At 42.4% G+C, this 19,615-nt stretch overlaps 1 protein-coding gene across 5 annotated transcripts in view; it reads right to left on the bottom strand.

Moving 5' to 3' along the window:
- The window catches only part of LOC134203207 (ATP-binding cassette sub-family G member 8), a 190,963-nt gene that overhangs the window by 11,854 nt on the left and 159,494 nt on the right, over positions 1 to 19,615 (bottom strand). The gene's annotated exons all lie outside the window — the stretch shown is intronic.

Genomic DNA, 19,615 nt, shown 5'->3' with positions numbered 1-19,615 from the left:
TTCAGGACCACAATTTTGTGGAAGCGAAAGTTTAGCCGAGACGAATTTTGTTTGAAGAGCAAATTATAATCGTTTGGCGACAACAGAATATTGCCGTCGGTAGTAAAATCACGAGCGCGTATCAGAATGACAAAAATGTATTCGCATTGATGAAAAAAACTGAAACAAGTAGCAGACTACCTACTAAAATTATAATTTTCAAATTTCACTTGACTGCTACTGTTGCTATCCATGCGAATAATTTTCTACTGCGTCTTTCTCTGACGCGCGCTCCTGATTCCGCTACCGACGGAAACTATCTGCCATCACTAAGCGAATCATTTGTACTTCGATCAAAATTCGTCTCGGCTCAAATTAGGGCATTACAGCTGTTTTCACTGATGATAGCCGATCGTTAGTACTTAAGATAAGTAAATTTAATCTGAGCGCTGCTGATGCTGACGACGACGACGACGACCGCACACCCTAGAACATCGGTGGGTATACAATTTCCGGTAGGATTTCCGCCTATGCCGATGGTGGGACCGCGGTCTGCTCTTCGCGGCATCTTGAACAAAATGGCTCTTTTTTTTAATTTAAATTCGTTTATTTTTATTATTTTTGTTTGTTACATTATTTTTAACATTTCAAGTGGATGGCCACTGTCATGTGGCCCTGTATCAGAATAGCCTTATGGAGGCATTTTTTAATTTAGAAAATTTGATAACCCAACTACTATGTACACTAATATTAACAATAATAATTTGATAACCTAAATTGGAACCTAAATTGGAAATGGTTGCCTGGTCCGATTGTAAGCAATGGACCCTAAGCCTTTCCTTACACTCACCAAAGCGCTCGTGAAGAGTTTTAATACCGGCCAGACGGCCAGACCTCAGAAGTTCGTGTCCTGGGAGGGGTGTTGAGGATCATCCTCAGGAACTTGTTTTGAACTCGTTGGAGTTTCAGATGAAGAGCTTTTGAGCAACTCTACCAAACCGGCATGCCATATTCGAACACAGGGAGGATGATTGGCTTGTAGACAGCAAGCTTATTTTTCAGGGACAATGACGGCCGACGGTTGATGAAATGGTAAAGTAGTTTCAACAATACGTTAGGCATTCCAGTTCGAGAAGTGTTTTTTCTCGTTCGTTCGCTGTTTACGTTTTCGCTTCGTCGCGTTGGCGTTATTTTCCCCCGGACCCGTCATGGGAGACTCGGTGGCCGATTCGGTCGCTGGAAAAGTGCCTAAGCGCACTGCTCTTGGAGGCGCGGGTAACCCCTCCAAGCAACTTTTGCAGAGCAACGTGTTCTCGCCGTTGTCGTTTGATGACGCCGGCAATCCGCCGAAAAAGAGGAAGAAGCAGCAATCGCAGCTGTCGCAGGTGCAACCGGAGCGGAAGGAGAAGTGCCCGCCCGTGTTTGTGAAGGGCGATCCGCCGGATTTACGCCCAAAAACTCGCCAGCTGATCGCTAAGGGGCTGAAATGTACTTTTCGGCTCTGCAGCGAGGGCGTGAATATAATGCCGGCAAATAAGGACCATCATCAATCCGTCGTGGAGTTCCTCGAGGTCCACAAGTATGAGTACTACACTCATGACCACCCCGGCATGAAGCCGCTAAAGGCTTTGCTGCGAGGACTCCACGACATGAAGGAAGATGAGCTAAAAGCTGAGCTCGAAAGTTGCGGATTGAAACCGGTGGCCGTGCACAAGATCGCTCGTCACGACAAGACAAGGAGATATCGCGACCAGCTTTACCTGGTCCACCTGGAGCACGGCTCCACCACGTGGAAGGACCTGAAGCTGATCGGCGTTATAAATTACACCGTCGTTGACTATGAGCGATATCGGCCAGTGCACCGCGACGTCTCGCAGTGCACCAACTGCTTCAATTTCGGGCCCGGCACCAGGAACTGCCGCATGAAGCCGCGCTGCAACAAATGTGACGAGCTCCATCCGACCGATGAGTGCGACAAGGTGGAGGTTGCTGATCCCAAATGCGCCAACTGTGGCGACAAGCATCGGGCTACAACCAAGGACTGTCCAAAATGGGCGGCATTTTTGGAAATCAGGAAGAAGGTCTCCACCAGGTCCCTTCCGAAAAAGAACCGAAAAAGTCAACGAGGTGAACTTTCCGTCCATCCCGGCTCCCCGGCGAGCGATACCAATTCTTCCGCCTTTGCAGCCACACAAACGGCTGGCGGCTGCTGCAGCATCAGTTCAAGCTCCAACACCATCCACCAGCGATTGGCCCCCGCTTCCACCCCCTGGATTCCGTCGTCAGGATAATGAGCCCCTTCCTGCCGAGGGCGACCCACCGCTCTACACATCGGAGCAGCTAGTTCCGATTTTCACACAACTGGCAACGCGACTACGCGGTTGCAAAACTCGCTTCGACCAGATCTTCACCCTGGGCATGTTCGTCATTGAAAATGGCTGCTAGGGTGGGTGTGGTCAATTGGAACGCTTGCTCACTAAAGAGCAAAATCATCGAGCTCAGCGATTCCCTTCAGGAGAAGGAGATTGACGCGGCTTTCATCACCGAAACCCACCTGAAGCCGAGGTAAGTGCAACATTTCCGGGTTTTAGGTTGGTGAGGTTTGATCGAACAAGCTCCAGAGGGGAGGAGTGGCAATCGCCTTGCGAAGCACCATCGCCTGCCGCCTGCTGCCGGACTTCAAGCTCAAATTCATCGAAGCCGTTGGAGTGGAAGTCACCACTTCCGTCGGAGTCGTTACTCTCATCGTGGCTTCCTGTCCCACACAAGCCAAAGTCGACGATGGCTCGTCGGCTGAGCTACGAAGGGACATTGTCAAGCTCACTCGGCGGCAGGGGCAGTTCATCATCGTCGGAGACCTGAACGCAAAGCACCAATCGTGGGGAAACACCGTCTCCAACCGGAACGGAGTCGTCTGGTCCAACGACGAACTAGAGGGCCACTACACCATCCTGAGCCCTGACAGCCCTACCCGGTTGACACGGTCCGGGGCTTATGCTACGCTCGACATCTACATCACGAACATGTACGATCACGTTTCCCAGCCGGTCATCTTCCAAGAACTTAGGTCGGACCACTATCCGGTGGTGGCTGAGGTTGGAACTTCAGTAAATCGGCACGAGCTAACAAGGTGAAACTACCATCGAGTGAACTGGCAGCGGTTCCAGCAGTGCGTCGACAACTTCGTCGATTACGAGGTGCGTCCGGAGACGCCGGAAAGTATCGACCGCCAGCTGTGCGCCATCGAAGAGGCAATCTCGGTGGCCCGGGAGCAGCATGTCCCGAAGGCTCGACAGGTAAGCAACTCCTTAAACATCGATACACTAACCAAAGATTTGATTCGATTGCGGAATGTCACTCGCAGGCAGTTCCAGCGTACAGGACTGCCTGAGCTTAAGGCACGCTGCAATCGAATCACAAAAATTATCAAGGCCAGAATGGTGGACCTCAAAAATAACGACTTCTCGAATAAGATCCGCACTCTCCCAGATTATGCTAAGCCGTTCTGGAAAATGACCAAAATTCTAAAATCCAAGCCTCGGCCCATTTCACCTTTGATCCCACTAGACAACAATGGCTCTAAGGATCGCTTGATAACTCCTGCAGAAAAAGTCGCTGAAATAGGTCGTCACTTCGTCAGCTCACACAATCTTGGGCAGAACATCGTCAGTCCACACGAAGCAGCCGTCAACGAGCATGCTAACAACATCCATTTGATTCCCAACGACTTCTCGGAGGAGTTGGAGATCTCAGCTGGCGAATTGACGGCCTATATCAAATCGTCGAAGAACATGAAGGCCCCAGGCTTCGACAGCATCCTGAATCTCGAGCTCAAAAACATGAGTGCTCCGTTTTTTGAGCACCTCTCGCTGATCTTTAATCAGTGTCTTCGGCTCAGCTACTTCCCATCGTCCTGGAAGTCAGCGAAAGTCATCCCCATCCGGAAGCCTGGGAAGGATCCTTCCTCTCCCAAAAGTTATCGACCTATCAGCCTTCTCTTAGGGTTATCCAAGCTATTCAAAAAAGCTATTCATCACCGGTTACTTGAGTCTGCCGAAAATCTCAACATCTTGCTCGAGGAACAGTTTGGTTTCCGACGCGGTCGGTCAACTGTACACCAACTGACTCGAGTTACCAACGTCCTCAGACGGAACAAGTTTGTCTCAAAAACATCCGCCATGGCCTTACTCGATGTAGAGAAGGCATTTGACAATGTATGGCATGATGGCCTGGTGTACAAACTACAACGCTACAATCGTCCTGGTGAAAATAATCAACAATTACCTGTCGGCAAGGACATTCCGGGTCTCAATCAGCGGAGCGAGTTCCAATGCGCATAACATCGTCGCAGGGGTTCCCCAGGGCAGTATTCTCGGGCCCCTGCTTTTCAATCTGTTCACCTCCGACATGCCAGAACCTCCAAAAGGCGGCATTCTGTCTCTGTTCGCGGATGACACCTCCATCGTCTACAACGGTAGAGTGATCAGAGCGCTAGTGGCAAAACTCCAACGAGGCCTGGAGGACAGAGTACCTCACCAGCTGGAAGATCTGTATCAACGCGGCGAAGACCCAGGTCATCATTTTCCCCCACTCTAAATTCCCTAAACATGTTCCGCCTGGGAACTGTAAAATCATCCTCAATGGCATGACTGTGGAATGGGTCAATGAGGCCGACTACCTTGGCTTGACCCTCGACAGCAAACTTATTTTCAGGCAACAGGTTGACAAAACGGTGACAAAGTGTAACGTCTTGCTGAAACTACTGTACCCTTTGATCAACCGCCAGTCGTCATTGTCCCTGAAAAATAAGCTTGCTGTCTACAAGCAAATCATCCTCCCTGTGATCGAATACGGCATGCCGGTCTGGGAGAGCTGCGCTAAAACCCACCACCTCAAACTTCAACGGGTCCAAAACAAATTCCTGAGGATGATCCTCAACACCCCTTCCAGGACAAGAACATCCGAGGTCCACCGTCTGGCCGGAATAAAAACCTTACATGAACGCTTTGGTGAGTGTAAAGAAAAGTTTAGGGTCCGTTGCTTGCACTCGGACCAACAAGCGCTTAGGGCGCTAGTTCCAATCTAGGTTATCAAATTTTTATTGTAAATATTAGTGTACATAGTAGTTAGGTTATCAAATTTAAAAAAAACAAACTGTATTTTAAAAATCAAGTAAAAACATAATAATAATAATAATAACAATAATTGAAATTGAAGTTGGAGGGCCAAGCCGGCCGATCACTGTACTTGTTAAAAATAATTGTAGAACAAAAAATGTTTGAATAAAGAAGAATTTTACTACTACTACTTTGCCTAATAAACTCTAATCTTCTCGCGGTTTTCAGCATAACATTCTGTATTTAATCTTACAAGAACTGAATGAGTATCATTGTTCTTGATCGTAAATTGTACCGTCCAACTGCAAATCACTGTTTTTGGATGTTTCTGCATACATTTTTCCATATAAACTTCAAACGAGTTTAGCACCGCTCAAACGTTGACCGATTTGGCTGAAATTTTGTCCAGAGCATCAGGGCATCAAATAGAACCGAATTAAAGGGCGGCCCATCAAAAATTTTGAAAAAGTGTTTTTTGAGCCACCCTAAATTGACCATCTATAATCAACACTGCGAAACTATTGACTCTACAATGTCTCGGTAGAACCTAAAAAATATTTTGTCACAATTCGAAACGTACACATCTAAAATTACATTAAATGGCAAAATTAAACACTAACACTAACCAATCTATTTTTATTTTTATACACTATAATATGTCGGTTGACGAAGTAAATAAATAAATAAATAAAATAAATAAATTTAGCGGACGGAAGAAGGGGCGAGGCCTAGTCCTCGTATGTGGAAGACATCATACTTCGACGACGAGGTGTTTAAGGAAGCACTCCGCCGCGAGCACAATACAATATCGCGGGGCTCTTCCCACGTCATGACCTAAGCCCCTGGCCTCACTTTGTGGAGCTGCCAGGGGCCAGGGTGGCCGACGAGGTAAGAGTAACTGTGGCGGAACTTGCGGAGATTGCACAGTCCCTTAGTGTAGGTAAGGCGCCATGACCGGATGGTATTCCGAACCTGGCCATCAAAGCGGCCATTGCTGAGGCTCCCGAGATGTTCAGATCTGTCATGCAGAGATGCCTGGACGAGGAAGTCTTCCCTGAAGCATGGAAAAGGCAGAGCTTGGTCCTATTGCCGTCAGCATATAGACCAATATGCCTGCTTGATACGGCGGGGAAGGTGCTCGAGAAGATCATCCTCAACAGGTTGTTGATACGCACGGAGCGTGCGGATGGTCTATCGAGTAACCAGTTTGGCTTCCAAAAGAGTAAGTCGACCGTAGACGCTATCTTGTCGGTTACCAAATCCGCGGAGATAGCTATCCAGCGTAAGAGGAGGGGAGTTCACTATTGTGCAGTAGTGACTCTCGACGTGAGGAATGCATTCAATAGTGCCAGTTGGGCAGCTATTGCAGATGCGCTCCTGCGTCTTGGAATTCCCGAGTACCTGTACCAGATTCTCGGAATCTACTTCCAGAATCGAGTACTGGTATACGATACGGAGGCGGGTTGGAAGTGCGTTGACATAACCTCATGGGTTCCGCAAGGTTCCATACTGGGTCCAGTGTTATGGAACGTCATGTACGACGGTGTCTTGAGGTTGAAGATCCAGGTGGGCGTGGTAATCGGCGGCTTCGCTGACGATATTACGCTGGAGGTCTACGGCGAATCGATCGAAGAGGTGGAGTTGACTGCAGCCCACTCGATCGCAATTGTGGAGGAGTGGATGAGTTCCAGGAAGTTAGAACTGGCTCACCATAAGACTGAGGTGGTTGTTGTTAACAACCGAAAGTCGGAGCAACAAGCGGTGATAAGGGCAGGAAACTGCGCGGTTCCAACGCTCCATCAAACTCTTGGGGGTAATGATCGACGATAAGCTCACCTTTGGTAGCCACGTCAATTACGTCTGCAAGCGTTCCTCCACAGCTATAGTGGCATTGTCCCGGATGATGTCCAATAGCTCTGCGGTTTATGCCAGCAAGCGCAAGCTTCTGGCTAGTGTCGCTCTGTCCATACTGAGGTATGGGGGGCCAGCTTGGGGCACGGCCCTGCGTATTAACTGCTACAGAACGAAGTTAGAAAGTACGTATAGACTCATGTGCTCATGAGTTGCGAGCGCGTACCGTACTGTGTCGCACGATGCACTTTGCGTCATCACTGGTATGATGCCTATTAACATGGTTATCGGTGAAGACATAGAGTGTTTCGAAATGCGCGGCACGAGAGGCATCCGTAGGACTGTCAGGTTGGCCTCAATGGTTAAATGGCAGCTTGCGTGGGACAGTTCCACTAAGGGTAGATGGACACATAGGTACTGGAGATAGGTACGTGGGTCAAGAGGTGCGATGGGGAAATCACTTTCCACCTGACCCAGATCCTTACAGGCCATGGTTGCTTTAGCCAGTATCTACACCGGTTCGGACACTCGGCCTCGCACCGTTCTTCTAAAAAAGCGAGTCACGATGTTCGATGCTGCAAGGACACGCAGCTAACCTCGAGGGTGCGTTATGCACTGCCCCCCCTTTGAAGCATTACTTTCTGGTTGTACCGAAGGGACGATGGGTTTGGCGGCAATGGAAACGGTTTAGCGGGTCGGGGATGCAGTCCTGCCTCCCTCGTTTGCTGTTGAGCAAATTCCCCCTCCATTGCTTAGGAAGAAAAAAAAACATCATACATAAACACGCATATAATTTTTATTATATACTATCAGACCCGACGAACTTTGTTTCACCTAAAATTGATTTATTCTCTGATTAGTTCCCACGTTATGCAGAAATTTCTGATTCATTTGTATGGGAGCCCCACTTTCAAAAAGGGGGAGGGGTCTCGAACCATCTTAGGAACCTTCCCCGAACCCAAAAACCTCTACATACAAATTTTCAAGCCGATCGGTTCAGTAGTTTCGGAGTCTATAAGGTTCAGACGGACAGAAATTCCTTTGTATGTATATAGAAGAAGAAGATTAGGTATCCATATAATTAGAAGCGTTTGGTACGGGAGGTCCACGCTTCTTCCTTTCCCTTCGATTCCAAGCTATTAAGTGACTTTAGGTATTCCAGAAGTCGCTCAATATCTAGGAGTCATCTCTGCGGTACGTCTAGCCGTATAAAAAGAAAAATAACAGAATTCAAAAACCGTTATTTTCCAGGATCTAGTGGTTTCCTAACAAACAATTCAGGCTAAATAAGTCATTATTTTTAGTTAAATAAGTCCTTCATCAACTTTCAATATTGTTGAGTCTAGACTTTATTGGAAATGAGAAGAAAGGCTGCATAATTTTAAATAAGATAATTATCATAAAAACTTGGCTAAAAATATGAATTTCCGTCAGATAAATCTAGACAGTAAGAATACCATCGGCGTGGTTATACGGCGGCGGGCCGAATTATTTTTCACGGCGGCGGCGGCCCTTTCGGCCAAACGACCCTTTCAGCCAAATGACCCTTTCGATCAAATGACCCTTTCGGCCAAATGACTTTCGGCCAAACGACCCTTTCGGCGGCGGCCCTTTCGGCCAAACAACCCTTTCGGCCAAACGACCCTTTCAGCCAAATGACCCTTTCGATCAAAGGACCCTTTCGGCCAAATGACTTTCGGCCAGATGGGTTTCGTCTTAATGGTTTGTTCGGCCTAGTTGCATTCGGCCAATTGGCTTCCGGCCGAATGGGTTTTGGCCAAACGACCTTTCTTCCAGATCACCACACAAGACACATAGTTATGCAATTGATCGGTATAGATAAGCTTTCAATAGAATTACCTTGGCTACACTGATAGAATTGTTGAAAAGCAGGTCAAGTTGCAGATGTCATGTAAAGCCATTGGGGAAAAAGAAGATTGCCAGGGTTTCTTATAAATGGGGGGCCTCATTGGGCCCCACGAAAACCTGTTTAAGGATGACCGGTCCGTTGTCAAACCACCGAATGGCCTTACTACACATAAGATCATGCTTCCGAAACAATTTCATGAATTTTAATACCCATATTGCCAGGTTTTCCTCAGAATAAGTTTGTGGCCACTTTAGGCCCTACGGGAACCTATTCCGGGATGATCGGTTCGTTGTCAAATCATTGTAACGGTAGTCAATATTTCTTTTGAAGTTCTTTGTAAATTAAGTTTCTAAATTTGTAAATATAAATATCTAAAACTGTAAATATATACTTCTTTGTTAAATGTTAATAATTATTCTAGACCTAATTCAAATTCGTAAATTTCGATACAACACAACATGGAATACCATATAAAACGAACCGTGTAGCTGGTGCAGACTTGCATGCAATTTAAATAGAACGTTGCGTGAAGAGGTTAGTTGCTACGCCTGAAACGCATAAGCGCCTTTGAAGCGGATCACCATTCGTGACACCGTTACATAAAGTCCGAGCAATGAGAAAGGGTTCGACTTGCAATCGGGAATATGAGTAGCAGACCAAACCGCTTCGAATGGGAGGGAGATGTTTACAATCTATCTCTTACAATCAGGGTCAACGTAATCCGTCGCGCTTCCATTTCCGGTTACATTGCCAAAGAACGTTAATCTGAGGATTATTTGCAATCGACTCGTTCACTTTGATCCTGACCGTGGTGAAAGAAGGGCGCGATCCTTTAGTTTGTTCCGTGGTGTAATTGGCTAGCCTAGTTGTAAATTGTGCGGTAGAGTTTTTGTGAGCTGTGCGACCGTCTTGTGTGTTAAAGCCTAGACGACAAAGCCACCGCCTGAACGCCATCACCATTGCTCGTCGCCATCGCCAACCCTTGCCACGCTCTGGACTCAAGGTTTCCCGCCTTGACGAAGGCGGAAGGGAGTAGCAACCGTCTAACTGCACTCCAACCGGCGACCCCCAGTCAAACCCCGGCCGATTGAGTCGGCCCGAACCGAAAGTGTTTCCAAACCTTTTTTTCCGGACCCGTTCGTGGTTCCGAGTGTGCTGTAGTCAGCGAAAATAGGCGAACCGTCGTAAACTCCAGTCGGAGTCCATCACAGTGGCTGAAATGGCCAATTTGAATTAGTCGTTGTAAGCAAGACACGTTGGGTTTCGTTGGTCAGGATTGTAAGAGTTTGGTTGTCGGTATCGTGGGTTAGACAATTTGAGTGTGGGTGGTCGGTTACGCGTGTTCCTGGTGTGTTGAACAATTTCCAGACTGGTTCATTAACCAGTCTATAGCCGGGCAAACTAACCCGACGGGTGGTCCTCTTCGGAGGTGGCGCGTAAGCCATCCGTTGCAAAATCCTCCAGGAACAGCCGCGGCACTGCGACCACTACACCATCCTATGGGCTAATTACTCAAATGATCATGCTTCCGAAACAATTCCAAGAATCTAGATATCCGTATTGCCGTAGGGTTTCTTCTAAATGAGTTTGTGGCCACTTTTGGTCCAACGATAACCTGTTCTGGAATGTCCGTTCTAAGACCAAATGATCAGGTGGTCCTAATACGCTGTCAAGTCTTCTTATTTTTCTTCTTATTGGCATAGCATCCCCACACTGGGACAGAGCCGCCTCGCAGCTTAGTGTTCATAAGCACTTCCACAGTAGGGTGTCCCAAAAAAAATCGATGTTCGAAAAGTCATGGTGTTCAACCCTAAAATGAAAGATATACCTGTCTGGATAATTTTTGTAGAACAAACCGAATTTCTAAAAAATCGTTTAGAGGTCGCGCCAGATCGATTTTTGAAAAATGAGCTTTTTTTAGGTCAAAAATCAAATATTGGGTCCTTTCACAATTTTTTTTCAGAGTCACCCATTCGTTTTATATTTTTTTATTTTTCTGTGGATCTTTGCCCATATTCTCCATGAATTAGTTTTTGGTATTATACGTGTTTACAGTCTGCAGAACTGTTTAAATATCGAAAAAAGCACATTTTTTTGACTAATTTTCGAAGTTATTTCATCCTCAAACAAAAAATATTTTTTTCTCGTTCAGAAAAACTTACATACTACAAAGAGCTATTTATAGGGAGTATTTTCATAAAATAAGATCCAAGAAATGTTGTTCTGGGGCTGAGATATTGCAGTTTTAGTAAATAGTCAAAAAGTGTACAAATTCGGTACTTTTTCTTTACATGTTATAATTTCATCAAGTTGCACCAATAATTTAATTTAAATTAACAACAATTCAAAAGCAAATAAATGGGAATATTTTCCAGGTAACATAGCTTTTATTTCCGATGGAGTTGGTTACCTGAATTACATGATTTGGTCGGAGTATATGGATGGAGCCAGTTATAAAATGATATCACATCCAACAGTTAATATATAGCAATAAACAACTAATCAGGTTTACTATGATCTCTTTATTAGTTTTGATTTAATCATAGGATGCTTTTCACGGTATACAAAAAACAAGGCAGGCTCAGCACGTATGTAAACATTCAGTTTGAATGTAAACATGTGTCGTCACTACTATCTTCGCACAAGCTGAACTGAGACGATGCTCTACGGTCTCAGCATGCTTACTTTTGTACTCTAACATGTGGCGTTAAAATATGCGTCACTCTTGACGTGTCACTTTTCTTACGAGCCTACCTTGTTGTCTGTATACCTGTTTTTGATATGTCATATGAGTTTCAAACAATTTTTTTCGTCGTATCAGTTCGACAGCTTTTCAGTTCACTTGAGATATTGGAAAAGTAAAAACGGAATAAACGTAAAGTAAAAACGGAAAAATTACACTTCAAGTGAGACACATATTTTAACGCCACATGTTAGAGTACAAAAGTAAGCATGCTGAGACCGTAGAGCATCGTCTCAGTTCAGCTTGTGCGAAGATAGTAGTGACGACACATGTTTACATTCAAACTGAATGTTTACATACGTGCTGAGCCTGCTTTGTTTTTTGTATACCGTCCTATAGCATCCCATAGCATCCTATGATTGAATCAAAACTAATAAAGAGATCATAGTAAACCTGATTACCTGTATATTGCTATATATTAACTGTTGGATGTGCTATCATTTTTTAACTGGCTCCATCCATATACTCCGATCAAATCCTGTAATTCAGGTAACCAACTCCATCGGAAATAAAAGCTATGTTACCTGGAAAATATTCCCATTTATAAATTAAAATTAAATTATTGGTGCAACTTGATGAAATTATAACATGTAAAGAAAAAGTACCGAATATGTACACTTTTTGACTATTTACTAAAACTGCAATATCTCAGCCCCAGAACAACATTTCTTGGATCTTATTTTATGAAAATACTCCCTATAAATAGCTCTTTGTAGTTTGTAAGTTTTTCTGAACGAGAAAAAAATATTTTTTGTTTGAGGATGAAATAACTTCAAAAATTAGTCAAAAAAATGTGCTTTTTTCGATTTTTAAACAGTTCTGCAGATTGTAAACACGTATAATACCAAAAACTAATTCATGGAGAATATGGGCAAAGATCCACAGAAAAATAAAAAAATATAAAACGAATGGGTGACCCTGAAAAAAAATTGTGAAAGGACCCAATATTTGATTTTTGACCTAAAAAAAGCTCATTTTTCAAAAATCGATCTGGCGCGACCTCTAAACGATTTTTTAGAAATTCAGTTTGTTCTACAAAAATTATCCAGACAGGTATATCTTTCATTTCAGGGTTGAGCACCATGACTTTTCGAACATCGATTTTTTTTGGGACACCCTATTCCACAGTTATTAACTGCGAGGTTTCTAAGCCAGGGTACCATTTTTGCATTCGTATTATCATGAGGCTAGCACGATGATACTTTTATGCCCAGGGAAGTCGAGACAATTTCCAATCCGAAAATTGCCTAGACCGGCACCGGGAATCGAACCCAGCCACCCTCAGCATGGTTTTGCTTTGTAGTCGGGCGTCTTACCGCACGGCTAAGGAGGGCCCCCTAGAAACGCTGTGAAGTCATAATGAAGAATTTTCTACGAAATCGGTCACTCAGGGTCAGGATACAAGAAATCATCATTTTGTTTCTATAACATCAAATTATCCTTAAGAAAATTATTTTGAGCTTATTAGTGTCGGTACGTAAAGAAGTAAATATAATCAGAAACCTGTCATCCCAGCAAACACAAGATCGTATATCATAGCGAATAAGTGTACAAAGTAGAGGCCATATACGTGCATTTTGCACGCAGTCAAATGGAGGAAAGCGCCTATATCGCCTTCACCTTGTACACTTATTCGCTAGCATATGCGATTTTGTGTTGGCTGGGATAAGACAACTTGTGGATTCAAATAAAAGAGTACTAATCTCGTCTTATGATATGATAATTCGTTTTTATTTTCCTACTTTATTGGCATATCATTGCTTCGCAAAGCAGTTAGGAACAGCATTCACTTGACCACCCAGTCTAACAGAGACGACATTGTAATGATAAACTAGATTCAAATCGTATTAATTTCCAACCCGGACACAGGCGTTCAATTTAGCACACGCACTTCCACTTGCCCACTGTATGTGCATAACTCATGATTGACTCTATCCTTAGGTACCCAGTCGGAAACGAGTTTCATTTATTTCACACCTAGCACCAATCAGCCGTAAAACATCGTGTTCGTCCATCAATTTAAGCTTAAGTTTTCGATTCATGAGCTCTCACAGATGCGATAATCGAAGCCGCACTACACTAGATAACAGTTATCGGACCCTGATTTCCATAATTCACAAATATTTCGGTATGGGAGAATGGTGTTTGACCATTTCTAGACTATAGTTTAATGCAACTTTACTGAGGTAGCACCACGTGTGGAACAAACTTTTTGGAATTTCGATTCCCGCTATTTTTTGATATCCATAGTCTTATGCTGGTTGCAGTTCCTCTCAAGCAAATAGGGGAGTATAGTCCAATGTAAACCTTTAAGGTGTCTGAACATACAAGTGGCGCAATATTCCTGTAATTACAAATCTTGTACTTCTCTTTAAACAACAATTTGAATATTGGCATTTCCTCTTTTTGTCTTTGATAGCCTTATAGATAACTGGATAACTTTCAGACCATTCTCCCCACGTATGTACATTTCGTTATGTTCATCATAGTATTTGAATTGAGCACCAGACTGTTTGTGCGTAAAAAACGCATAGGAGAGCATACTGATAATTGACCCGCATCGTTCATCTCCCGGGTGCGATCGTCACCACTGGATGGTAATTCAGTGCATCAGTTTTTTCTTGCTCAAATCGACGCGACCTACTTTTTCGATATTTTCCCTGTGCAAGACTGGGGGTCCCTATCACTCGCTAATAGACATTGATAGCACATGAAAGTTCCGATACAAGTTACTCTTACTTTACACCTGTTCGGGATGATGGTTAGTTGATATCTGTTTCACCGGAGAAAGTTATGGCAAATGGTGTCTTCTTTACATCCAGGTATTATTAGTCCGCTTGGCCATTATTGAGAACCATTTCCGGATAGTTTCTTAGTGTACACCGGATTTACCCAGGTACCTTGCACAAAGTGTCATCGTGTTTACCTCATGATATACGAGGCGGTATAGGTCCCAGTGGGAAGTATCTAGTGCCAGCAAAAAAGAAAGAAGTTTAAACTTTTGAGGTGCATCTAGAATACGAATTTGAATGCCGACAATAAGCTTATAGGCCCTTTAGCAATAATCTTATAAATGCTTTCAAGAAGAAGTGAAGAACGCGATGTGAAATTCACCGATCAGTCCTAATTGAATGAATAATTAACCCAACCCCACCTACCAGGGCCACAATCGTACAAAACAGTCCGCCAACTTTCCATTTCCGTTCGATGTTGTTTCTAGATATTCACCTCGGCTGAAGGTACACTTCGGTTCCAACTACAATTAAGTAATCTCGATGAATTATCTTCCCGAGGCATCGCGCGCCAACCATAATTGAAGTGTGTCCCGCGCGGACTGCAATCTGCTGGAAAGTTAATCAATTATTGTCTACCCTGACCGCGCAGCATCCAAACACGGCCAGGTCTGTGCGCCTAGTACGGAGCGGTTTTCGTGCCGGATGACGGATGAAAGTGAGAGTGAACTTCACCGAGTTTTCCTGCTGCTGCTGCTACCAAATTAACCGTCCGCGATTATAATCGCGGTGGGTTTTCTGGTTTTCCGTGGGTCGGTTGGCTTAAATTTTCGTGGGGGTTGCTTATTGGGCTCGGTGGTGGAAAATTGGATGGGAAATTTCGACGAACCGCGACGTGCTCGCCGTTGGTGCTGTGCGTTCAGCTGCGAGACAGGTACGTTGAGACTTCGGCATGTGGTGCATCGGTTCAGCCGTAGAGAGCGATAAATAATCAGATGAAGTGACCGACCAGAGAGTTGGTTGAATTTCTATTTCGATTCGATTTCCAATCACTTGTCCGAAGCGTTAAGATGTGTGGAAAAGGTAAATTGTTTTTGTTGGTCATTTATCCAGCAGCTATTGAATCGAGTAATAGTGAAAATATATTAAAGGGAGGTTTTGAATGAAAACAATTGTAATGGTATCCATCTACTCTACGTCCAGCAAAAACGTGGGCGTATGTGTTTGAGCTGAGGTAGTTAGAGAGCACAAAACTATTACTCGAATAAACCATTTCAGTACACAATCAATTTCAAAGGATATGAGATTACTTTTGTAGAAATTTATATATTGGACCAACCATCCGGATTTATAAACTACATCCAACCAGTGAATGTTAGATTCTCTCACAATTATAAGAACCTAAAACAAAATTAATAAAAGATGTGCATACCAATAAAGGCCGACGGTGAACAAAAAAAATAGAAACCAGAAATCCATAATGGCAAATCAAGAATCAGAAATCAGAAATCAGAAATCAGAAATCAGAAATCAGAAATCAGAAATCAGAAATCAGAAATCAGAAATCAGAAATCAGAAATCAGAAATCAGAAATCAGAAATCAGAAATCAGAAATCAGAAATCAGAAATCGGAAATCGGAAATCGGAAATCAGAAATCAGAAACAAGAAATAGGCAATCGGAAATCAGAAACAAGAAATAGGCAATCGGAAATCGGGAATCGAAATTCAGAAATCAGTTATCAGAAATCAGAAATCAGAAATCTGAAATCAGAAATCAGGAATCGAAAATCAGAAATCAGAAATCAGAAATCAGAAATCAGAAATCAGAAATCAGGAATCAGGAATCAGAAATCGGAAATCGGAAATCGGAAATCAGAAATCAGAAACAAGAAATAGGCAATCGGAAATCAGAAACAAGAAATAGGCAATCGGAAATCGGGAATCGAAATTCAGAAATCAGTTATCAGAAATCAGAAATCAGAAATCTGAAATCAGAAATCAGGAATCGAAAATCAGAAATCAGATCAGAAATCAAAATCAGAAATCAAATCAGAAATCAAATAAAAAATCAGAAATCAGAAATCAGAAATAAAAATCCGAAATCAGAAATCAGGAATCAAAAATCAAAAATCAGAAAGCAGAAATCAGAAATCCGAAATCCGGAATGCGAAATAAGAAGTCAGAAATCTGAATTCTGAAATATAAAATCCGAAATCCGAAATCCAAATTTCGAAATATGTAATCTGATATCCGAAATTCAGAATCGAAAATCAAAAATCGAAAATCCAAAATCCGAATTGCAAAATCCAAATCCAATCCAAATTTAATCCAAATCCAATCCAAATCCAATCCAATCCAAATCCAATCCAATCCAAATCCAATCCAAATCCAAATCCAAATCCAAATCCAAATCCAATCCAAATCCAATTCAAATCCAATCCAATCCAAATCCGATCCAAATCCAATCCAAATCCAATCCAAATCCAATCCAAATCCAATCCTTAATAAGCAATAAGCCAAACATCCGGATTTATAAACTTCATCCAACCAGTGAATGTTAGATTCTCTCACAATTATAAGAACCTAAAACAAAATTAATAAAAGATGTGCATAACAATAAAGGCCGACGGTGAACAAAAAAAAAAAGAAACCAGAAATCCATAATGGCAAATCAAGAATCAGAAATCAGAAATCAGAAATCAGAAACAAGAAATCAGAAATCAGGAATCGGAAATCAGAAATCAGAAATCAGAAACCAGAAATCAGAAATCAGAAATCAGAAATCAGAAATCAGAAATCAGAAACAAGAAATCAGAAATCAGAAATCAGAAATCAGAAATCAGAAACCAGACATCAGAAATCAGAAATCAGAAATCAGAAATCAGAAATCAGAAATCAGAAATCAGAAATCAGAAATCAGAAATCAGAAATCAGAAATCAGAAATCAGAAATCAGAAATCAGAAATCAGAAATCAGAAATCAGAAATCAGAAATCAGAAATCAGAAATCAGAAATCAGAAATCAGAAATCAGAAATCAGAAATCAGAAATCAGAAATCAGAAATCAGAAATCAGAAATCAGAAATCAGAAATCAGAAATCAGAAATCAGAAATCAGAAATCAGAAATCAGAAATCAAAAATCAGAAATCAGAAATCTGTAATCTGATATCCGAAATTCAGAATCGAAAATCAAAAATCGAAAATCGAAAATCCAAAATCCAAAATCCAAATTGCAAAATCCAAATCCAATCCAAATTCAATCCAAATCCAATCCAATCCAAATCCAAATCCAAATCCAAATCCAAATCCAACCCAAATACAATCCAAATCCAATCCAAATCCAATCCAAATCCAATCCAAATCCAATCCAAATCCAATCCAAATCCAATCCAAATCCAATCCAAATCCAATCCAAATCCAATCCAAATCCAATCCAAACCAATCCAAAACCAATCCAAACCAATCCAAGTCCAATCCAAATCCAATCCCAATCCAATCCAAACCAATCCAACCAAACCAATCCAAACCAATCCAAACCAATCCAAACCAATCCAAACCAATCCAAACCAATCCAAACCAATCCAAACCAATCCAAACCAATCCAAACCAATCCAAACCAATCCAAACCAATCCAAACCAATCCAAACCAATCCAAACCAATCCAAACCAATCCAAACCAATCCAAACCAACCAAACCAATCCAAACCAATCCAAACCAATCCAAACCAATCCAAACCAATCCAAACCAATCCAAACCAATCCAAACCAATCCAAACCAATCCAAACCAATCCAAACCAATCAAACCAATCCAAACCAATCCAAACCAATCCAAACCAATCCAAACCAATCCAAACCAATTTAAACCAATTTAAACCAATCCAAACCAATCCAAACCAACCAAAACCAATCCAAATTCAATCCAAACCAATCCAAACCAATCCAAACCAATACAACCAATCCAAACCAATCCAAACCAACCAAACCAATCCAAACCAATCCAAACCAATCCAAACCAATCCAAACCAATCCAAACCAATCCAAACCAATCCAAACCAATCCAAACCAACCAAACCAACCCAAACCAATCCAAACCAATCCAAACCAATCCAAACCAATCCAAACCAATCCAAACCAATCCAAATCCAATCAACCAATCCAACCAATCCAAACCAATCCAAACCAATCCAAACCAATCCAAACCAATCCAAACCAATCCAAACCAATCCAAACCAATCCAAACCAATCAAACCAATCCAAACCAATCCAAACCAAATCCAACCAACCAAACCAACCAAACCAATCCAAACCAATCCAAATCCAATCCATATCCAATCCAATCCAAACCAATCCAAACCAATCCAAACCAATCCAAACCAATCCAAACCAATCCAAACCAACCAAACCAATCCAAACCAATCCAAACCAATCCAAACCAATCCAAACCAATCCAAACCAATCCAAACCAATCCAAACCAATCCAAACCAATCCAAACCAATCCAAACCAACCAAACCAATCCAAATCAATCCAAACCAATCAAACCAATCCAAATCCAATCCAATCCAATCCAAATCCAATCCAAATCCAATCCAAATCCAATCCAAATACAATCCAAATCCAATCCAAATCCAATCCAAATACAATCCAAATCCAATCCAAATCCAATCCATATCCAATCCAAATCCAATCCAAATCCAATCCAAATCCAATCAGAATCCAATTCAAATCCAATTCAAATCCAATCCAAATCTAATCCAAATCCAATCCAAATCCAATCCAAATCCAATCCAAATCCAATCCAAATCCAATCCAAATCCAATCCAAATCCAACCCAAATCCAAATCCAACTGCGGGGAATGATATTCGATTTACGTGTTTTAGGTTCATGCAGTAGCTTGGCTTCAGATACAAACAGATATCCGAAAGCTGATGAATCGGCAAACAATAATAGAAACAATTAAGACTGATTGGCTTGGTTTGGGGTTGGTTACTGCTATCGACCTCACTCAATTATGGTGCCTAATCAAAATCGTAATTTCTTCATGACTCTTGGCTTTGTTTTTGTGAAGATTGCTGTTTCTATCTTCGCAAAAGTTCATTGACATAACCATTTACGAGCATTTAAAGTGGTTGGAAGCGCAGTACGTTGGCATGAAGATGAAAATTAATGGAACAGTTTATTAAAAGCATAATCATGCGAAAAGAGTAATATTTTTTTGGGTTAAACTTCTATTTTAAACTATTTTTATAAGGCAGTAACGAATATTTTTCCGAGTTTCGCTTTTTACTGACCTCAATTTTCTCGACTTAATTATTTTGCGA

The sequence above is a fragment of the Armigeres subalbatus genome, chromosome 1, assembly GCF_024139115.2.
Source record: "Armigeres subalbatus isolate Guangzhou_Male chromosome 1, GZ_Asu_2, whole genome shotgun sequence".
Taxonomy (NCBI): Eukaryota; Metazoa; Arthropoda; class Insecta; order Diptera; family Culicidae; genus Armigeres; species Armigeres subalbatus.
The sequence above is the reverse complement of the archived record's forward strand: the minus strand, read 5'-3'. Positions and strand labels throughout refer to the sequence as shown.